The sequence below is a fragment of the Bubalus bubalis genome, chromosome 8 (genome assembly GCF_019923935.1).
Source record: "Bubalus bubalis isolate 160015118507 breed Murrah chromosome 8, NDDB_SH_1, whole genome shotgun sequence".
Taxonomy (NCBI): Eukaryota; Metazoa; Chordata; class Mammalia; order Artiodactyla; family Bovidae; genus Bubalus; species Bubalus bubalis.
The window spans coordinates 11,747,537-11,756,615 of NC_059164.1; the positions used below are offsets into that span (position 1 = coordinate 11,747,537).

Here is a 9,079-nt window from a genome sequence, read left to right on the forward strand (position 1 = left end):
AAAAATCAACTGATTTGTTACTTTTTTTAAATTATAAGTCCAAGGCTGTGTTTTCAGGCAATTTCTGGAGATCTTTCCAAAATAAAATAATAACCTTGGGATATAGTAATTATTGATATTTTTACAGCACATGGCTAACACATTATGTTTTCTCCTTTTAACATAAATTTTTTAAGTCCTTCTTTTGAAGAACTATTTAAGAGTACTATAGCCCCTGGATTTGATTAAAAAATAGCTTTTTTATTATAACCCCTGAGGAAGCAGAACTGCCTACTTCTGAGTATGATTAAATTTATGAGATTGATTTATTACAGTGACAAACTCTATCAAAATTGAAACAGTAAACTTTTCCATTAGAGTACAATAGATTAAAAAATTTTAATATATAATATTTTAGGATTAGATTCCATTGTGGACAATGAAGGCATTAACAAACATCCTGACTCTGTCAATTTTTTCTGCACAATGTACAGTCTCAGAATATTTTATATGAATTACCTATTCATTTGATAATTCTCATGAATTCCTTATACGGTGATGAGTTAGTTCAGGACTATTAATATAAAGTATATCAAAGTAACCTAAAATATTTCTGGCATTTCTCTTTTTATAAGATAAATGTATAAATCATTGTGATTTTCCAGCGGCTCTTTGAGAAATGCCATAGATAATTTTAATTTTGAAAGACATCTAATGCTCATTTTGGCAGCATCTAAACTAAAACTGGAATGATACAGAGATTAGCATGGCCCCATAACAAGTATGACATTTAAATCTGTAAAGTGTTCCATAATTTTTCAGCAAATGTTGCCAGAAAAATTGACCATTCACATGCAAAGTAATCAAGTTGAACTCTTACCTTACACCATATACAAAAGATTAACTTAAAGTGAATCAGAGACCTAAACATCACAGCTAATACTAAAAAGACACTTGGGAGAAAACCCACTTAAGGTAGTTAAACTCAGAGGACAGAAAGTAGAATGTTGGTTGCCAAAGACTGGAAGGAGGAAGGGATGGGAGATATTGTTTAGTGGGTATAGAGTTCCAGTTGGGGAAGATGAAAATGTTCTGGTGACAGATGGTGGTCATAGTTGCACAATAATGTGAAGTGACTTTTTGTACTTGATGCTATTGAACTGTATACTTAAAAGTGATTAAGATGGTAAATTTTATGTTACATATATTCTGACACACACACAAAAAGACATCCTAAATTTTTAGTTTTTTTAATTTAGGATCAGTAATTCTTTAATAATCTTGAGGAAGCAAAATAAAAGTTATCAAGAGGATTTGGTCATCTGATTGAGACAGGAGCACAATTACCTGTGAGCAGGGATGAGTATACATAAATCAAAGTAAAAACTATATTTTACAATAAAAATAGAAGGTAACAAAATAGTAAGGAAATTTAGCTGTTCTGAAGAAATGAATTTTTTTAATAATCAAGGACATAATAAAGTCAGCACAGATTACTAAGAACTTATACCTTGAACATTACCAAGAAAACTATGGATAGTAGTCTTAGCAAACTTAGTGTTAGCAAATAGCTTAGGTAAGATTATGAAGGATGCTGTTCACCATACAAACAGTAAAGGTAGAGAAAGGACATTCTTAGTATCCATGCAAAAGACATAAAATTATGACCAAGTGTATCATGTTCACAGCTTATGAATAATCATATAAAACTTAGAAATAAAGCCAAGAGAGTATAGTGGATCATTAGAAAGATGGTAACGATAACCCTGTATGTGAGACAGCAAAAGAGACACAGATGTATAGAACAGTCTTTTGGACTCTGTGGGAGGGGGCAAGGGTGGGATGATTTGGGAGAATGGCATTGAAACATGTAAAATATCATATGTGAAATGAATCGCCAGTCCAGGTTCAATGCATGATACAAGGTGCTCGGGGCTGGCGCACTGGGATGACCCAGAGGGATGGGAAGGGGAGGGAGGTGGGAGGGGGATTCAGGATGGGGAACACCTGTGGAGGATTCATGTCAATGTATGGCAAAAACCACTACAATATTGTAAAGTATTTAGCCTCCAATTAGAATAAATAAATTTATATTATTTTAAAAAAAGCACACACACACACGCACACACAAAACATCTGAGTATTATTTTTAAGAAAATGAAACTGGCACTTTCACCTATATTTTACCATTCTCTTTCCTATTTGACTAGAGCTCAGACAATGTAAAATTCATGTGGTTTTGTAGATTTCTATGTGATAGAAAAGTTAACTTCCAGAATTATATTGGGTTTTTTTGTTGTTGTTGTTCATTTTTTTCCTGTGAAGTAACAAGTTTTGCATCTCACCTAAAACCTTACTCTAATATTGGTGCCTATAAATAATTCCTCAAAATGTTTTTGAATTAGCTTTACCATCTTACTTGCTAATGTTAGGAGAGAATTCTCCATGGGTTTCTCACATTTCTGTGTGTTTTATGAGCAGGGGTACTAACTGCCTTTGTACAGGATTATCTTTTAAAGAATGTTTGTATAGCAACAGCCTTGGACACAGTATTTGTGTCCAGAGAAATGTGCGGGTTTGCTGAGTCTTGGAACGTAGAGTTAGGTGCTCCTTCTGAGTCGGATGGGAGTCAGGCAGGTAGCATGCACTACCTAAGCTCAGAGTTTCTCTCCTGAAAGGCACCCACATGCAGGTGCCACCAGGCCTTCTTCATCTCATTGTGCAGAAACTGTGGTTTGAAAAACTGGCACCAAATATGCTTATGTTCATACAGCTTGCTGTGCTGTGAGTAATACATTTCTTCTTGCCTCTAACCCAAACGTCTTGTGTCTTCTGCTGGCAACCATGAATCCTTGGCAGGCAGCCTTTCAGTTTGTAACTAGGGTAAAATCTCCAACCCTTCACAGTACTTGATAGTCTCTTCACTTTTTAAAAAATAAGCAAAATACGTGTTCATTCTGTATTGATAAGAGAGCTTTGTTTCAATTATTTGAAAACTGTACTTCAACATGATGATCGATCATCCACTGAGATACCCAAGCGGCCTAACCTGCGGGTTCAGCAGAATAGCATTGTGCAAGAACTGAACTTAATGTGTCCTTAAGCTGAGGCATGTCTTTCCTTGACCCCTGCAGGGATTCCCAATCAACTGTAGAAACTTAACCTTAGTTGACTCACTGTCTCCAGCTTTTTCCTTTCTTTCCCCTCCCCTGATTTTTGTTTTCTTTCTGGGTTAAGTGTGTGAGTTGGGCTATGCTTTGTCTAACTGAGTGTTTGGGCTAAGTTGCTTTCCACAGTCAACTGGAGGGACAAATGGTCTAATAGGTCATCTCGCTTGCATAGTCAGTTGAGCATCTGATGTGTACATAATTTGATTTGTGTGTGGCTGATCAATGCTTCCTGATTGATTGCAACAATTTCTGATAATCTCTTTGAACTGTCCTGACATTTAGTAATCTCTGTAAGGGTGATGGAGATCTGTTCTTTGTCAGGTGAGAGATAACAGAGAATTTGGTTTGTTTTCCTTTTTGACTGTTTGTGAACCCATATCAGCTAAGAAAATATTTCTGTGTCCATTGGAAAGGAAAAAGAACTGGGGAGTTTTTGTGCTCTGTGTTTACATTTACCCGTAGCTGAGGTTGGAGAAGTAGAACTGCAAACTTTTTCTGTGGTTTTTGTGACTGAGAAAGTCTTTAGCTCCTTCAGGGTGATTTCAAATATTTTCCTATCTCCAGAGGGTATTAGTAAATTGGACTCCAAAATCTTACAAAAGCAGAGTTCTGTTCTGATTGTTTTATATAAGTTAATAAGTTAGTAAATACATATAATATTCCCAGAATTTCTAGAAGTTAAATAAACTAAATTTTAATATTTTATATAGGTTAGTCTTTAAAAAATGCATTTCTAAAGAAACTTAGTTTGGAAGCATTTTTATATAAGAATCTAAAATCTAAATAAAATAAAATAAAATCTACATTATGAAGATAAAATTTTGGACAAATCAGACTAGATTTATAATTTTGGTTTAAACTAGGGTTTCTTTAGTTTGGCACTGTTGACATTTTAGGCCACATAATAAGAATTTAAAAGATTAATGTTCATTTAAACATACTTTAGTATTTTTTTTAATCCTAAAAATACTTGTGGAAACAAAGATAACTTACTGGATCATGGAACTGATGTAGGAAATCTTAGACATTTAAATCATGAAAAATTAAACTCATCTTGTATTTAACTAAAATCTTTCGCTAAACATTTTACAAGTTGATAAAATTAGCAAGAAGACATTATGTTGATTTTAAGCTACAATTAAAATACTCTAATTTGTCCAAAGAATTATCTTTTTAAGACGAATATCTTCCTGGTTTTTATATATAAGTAAATCTCTGTAATAATCTCAAAAATTTTAATGACTGTGAAATTTTGCCAGAACTTCTCAGTGTTGAGTTTTTCTTTCTAGCTGGGAACCACATGCATTGCTTAAAATCACAGTTAACTTTTCTTTTGAGTTTCACTCTTGGCAAGGAAAAAATACAAAAGAAGCACAAACAATATAATATTTCCTCCATCCCCATTATATTTTGGAAACTTTAAACATTATATCTGCATTAGATACTATAGAATTTACACATCATGACTGAGCAAAGTTCATGAACAAATTAACTTCCAAATTTCCAAAGAGAAGGGGAAAAGAAAAGGAAGGAAGAAATAAGAGAAAGTCAGCTTAAGACGGATATAGAATTATCAATAAAAGACTAATTATCTAACCTCTGCAAGGAAGGGAAAGGGGTCAGATGAAGGAAACTCTATTTATACAAAAATACACACAAGATTAATAAAGCATTACAGTTTATCTGAATAATAACTAAGGTTTTTAGCAAAACCTTATGATTAAAAACACTGGTACTCAGAAGATCCCTTGGAGGAGGGCGTGGCAACCCACTCCAGTATTCTTGCCTGGAGCATCCCATGGACAGAGGAGCCTGGTAGGCTACAGTCCATGGTGTTGCAAAGAGTTGGACACAACTGAAGTGACTTAGCATGCACACACTCAGTAATCACCAAAGTGGGAAAACTTAAGAGGGTGGATCTCTTATGTTAAAAAGTAATCTCTTTTACATGTAGCTGTCCAGTCTTCCCCAAACTACTTAGAGACCATCTTTTATCCATTGTATATTGTTGCTTCCTTTGTCATAAATTAATTGACCACATGTGCATGGATTTATTTCTGGGATTTCTATTCTGCTCCATTAATCTATTTGTCTGTTTTGGTGCCAATACCATGCTGTTTTGATTACTGCGGCTTTATAGTATAGTCTGAAGTCAGGGAGATTGATATTCTGGCTTTGTTCTTTTTCTTCAAGATTGCTTTGGTTATTTGAGGTCTTTTGTGGTTGCAAACAAATTTTAGTGTCATTTGTCCTAGTTCTATTAAAAAGTAATGATTATTTTGATATATCACTTATATGTAGAATCTAAAAAATAAAACAAATGAATGAATATGACAAAACATAAATAGATTTACAGATACCATAAACAAACTAGCGTTTACCAGTGGGAAAGGGCTGGGGGAGAGGCAAGATAGAGGAAAAAAAAAATTAAGAGGTTAAAAACTACTAGGTATGAAATAAACAAGATACAAGGATGTGCACGGGGAATATAGCCAATATTTTATAATAACCTTAAATGGAGTATAAACTACAAACATATCAAATCACTATGTTGTACACTTAAAACCAATGTAATACTGTAAAACAATTATAACTCAATTTTTTTTTTTTAAGTTACCTCTTATTTGGATACTTAAGTCAGAAAATCTCCTCCCAAGATTTTCTTCCCATTTGCATCTTATTCATGTCAGGAATTTCCTGACATTGCCAGAGTAATTCTAAATCCTCCTTGGTGAAATAGGTTACTGAGAGAAATATACACGTGAATGAAAATGAAAGCAGTACATGCGTGCCTCAGAGTGTCAATGCGACCTCATGAAAACCACAACACTTGGTGAGAATCTGGCCAATTAGCAAGCCTCACAGCCTTCATATTTCCATCTCCAAGCAAAAGAAATGAAATTAAGTGATGAAACAAAGGCCAGATAGAGAACCAGCTTTATGGGGTTTGGATTGGTGGCGCAAGGCACAAACGGTCCTATAAGGATGTGGGTCTGAGAAGGTGTTCTGCACTTGTCAGCTCTAGGGGATGGACTGAGGGACAAACTGCTAAACCTATGCTAGTCCGTCCCCCCTCTAAGTTTTCTCTGGTAGCCTTACAACAAAAAAGTGACAAGAACATAAAAAGAACCTTAATGCTGTGCTATGAATAACTAGCTAGGTTTCCCTTCAAGTGTGAGTTTTCAAACTGGGCCAGATAGACAAGGGATTCCCAGGAGGAATTCTCTTATTCCCAGGAAACAAACACCAGGGCTTCCCTGGTGGCTCAGAAGATAAAGCATCTGCCTGCAATGCAGGAGACCCGGGTTCAATCCCTGGGTTGGGAAGATTCCCCTGGAGAAGGAAATGGCAATCCACTCCAGTATTCTTGCCAGGAGAATCCCATGGAGAGAGGAGCCTGGTGGGTTACAGTCCACGGGGTCGCAAAGAGTCACACCCACACACACACACACACAGAGGAAACAAAATAAACTCGGCTTTAGAGAGTTTCACATAAATCTACTGGACCTGAGCACCAATGCAGGACCTACTTGGCCACTGCAGAGGAAGAGATCCCTGAATAGGATGTTCAAGAAGCCTCAAGGATCCATGTGGTTTCAGAGCTGAGGATCTTGGGCTGTGTCAGCCAGCTGGTGTTGATCAGATCTTCTTGTGTGTCCAGGGCTGTCAGTTCACCAAAAGAACAGCAGAGAAATCTATTGATCTAGTGACGCTAAGGTTATTCGAGTTGCTGTCACAAGGCGGGGCACCCCCATGATCTTATATGAGAAGGAAGATTTCAAGAAGTAATATTTATAGGGTTTAAGAAGCTGGTCTTACAAGGTTTAGAGCAAGTCTTTCATAGCAATTTATCTTTGTGATAGTTTTGACACAATAATTTGGAATTGGTGGACATAGCAAGGTGTTTTGATAACTAAACTGCTGAAGGATAATGAAGCTCTTTGCCCAAACCAGCTAGCTAGTATTATCTCAATAGTAGAACTGTTTATCCAAATGCAGAGAAGGCAATGGCACCCCACTCCAGTACTCTTGCCTGGAAAACCCCATGGATGAAGGAGCCTGGTAGGCTGCAGTCCATGGGATCGCTGAGGGTTGGACACGACTGAGCGACTTCACTTTCACTTCTCACTTTCATGCATTGGAGAAGGAAATGGCAACCCACTCCAGTGTTCTTGCCTGGAGAATCCCAGGGATGGGGGAGCCTGGTGGGCTGCCGTCTATGGGGTCGCACAGAGTCGGACATGACTGAAGTGACTTAGCAGTTATCCAAATGAGCAAAGTATATACCTGAACAAAATTGGTTTGCAGAAATTCACAGAACAAACAGTAAAATGTACTGATTTACAGTCTTATCTCCTTGGGGCATGAGCTTCCCAGATGGCACAGTGGTAAAGAATCTGCCTGCCAACGCAGGGGATACAAGACATGGGTTCGATCCCTGGGTCAGGAAGATCCCCTGGGGTAGGAAATGGCTACCAACTCCAGTAGTCTTGCTTGGAAATTTTCATGGACAGAGGAGCCTGGCAGGCTACAGTTGCAAAGAGCCAGACGTGACTTGGTGACTGAGCATCTATGCATGCCATAGGCCAGAGTTCTCTAGAACAAATGGTTGTGTCATGATAGCATAGGTGGTCTGAGTTCTCAGAACCTTTCTGTTCTGTGAGCCCTACTATGGCTTGCCTAGTGGCATATGTGGAAAGTATTGTTGCTTTCAGATGATTTCCCTTATAAAAATTAGTAAATATCTTTCATAGGAATACTTTTCTTTTCTTTTTTCAAAATATACCCTTTCTTTAGAGTGGTATTATCTTTTCATTGATCTGGTAATGTTTCTTTTTTCCATTTTCTTGCAAATAAGTTACTAGTTGTTAATAGCATGCATGCCTGCTAAGTTGCTGTGCTCGGTTGCTTCAGCTGTGTCCAACTCTTTGCAACTGGAGAATACTGGAGTGGGTAGCCATTCCTTTCTCCGTGGGATTGTCCCAACTCACGGATCCAACCCTCATCTCTTGCGTCTCCTGCACTGACAGGCAGGTTCTTTACCACTAGTGCCACCTGGGAAGCCCAGTTGTTAATAGGTTAGAGTTAGAAGTTTTGACAGGGTTTAGATCTCAGATTCTTTCCAGCTTCCTGGGCACACTGGGCTCTCCTTCCTTAATCTGCTCCCATTTATAGCTAGCAAGTATTCATCAAACTTCTAAGGATAGTAACAATTTTTTCTGACGTTAATATTTTGCAATTATTTCCATAAAAATCTAGGTTGAGAAAAACTAACAGTTTGACTTTATGGCCCTTTTGTAAAGCAAACAAGTCAGACATTTTCATTCTAACATGACCAGTAAAATAAAAAATAAGATTACAGATGACAGAATCTGTCCACTGTGATACGACCACTGGTCACTTTGTAATACAACTGCTTCATTGTTTTGGCTTACAGTAAAAATGTTTTCATCTATTGTAATGAAGTGAAGTAGCCTGAGATACATATGTTACTGCTTGGATTTATTAAAACAGAGAATTAAAACCTAAATTTTAATATTGCTCGATATTAGAAACATTTCCAGAAACCATCCAAAAGAGCTTTTTAATTCAACGAGTCAGATTAAGAGGGAGACAGAAATAGACAATACAGATACCAAAGGAAAACGACCACACTTCGTGTCCAAGTGTCAAGAGGAAGATTTTAAAAGTCAAAAGTGCAAAAACTAAAAAAGCTATGGGGATGCCTGGAGGGTAATTAGATAGTTTCTAACATGTATAACAATTTGAGCCCTAGAAGATAGAAAGAATATGAAAAGAATGCAGATATGGTCATGTCCAAGGTCTTTTGAAGATAAACAGGAAGCTATTTAAGTATGTCAGGGCACAAAGAAGTGAAAAGCCAAATAATATGATGAAGCAAGAAGCAACAATCAGTGGGGGCCCCACAC

The 9,079-nt window shown here is 36.9% G+C and overlaps 1 non-coding gene across 1 annotated transcript; it reads left to right on the forward strand.

Annotated features, from left to right (window-relative positions):
• The first annotated feature begins 693 nt into the window (after positions 1–693).
• LOC112586737 lies at positions 694–797 on the forward strand. Its single transcript, XR_003111223.1, has one exon. It is a non-coding gene; the product is annotated as a U6 spliceosomal RNA (small nuclear RNA).
• The last annotated feature ends 8,282 nt before the right edge of the window (positions 798–9,079 follow it).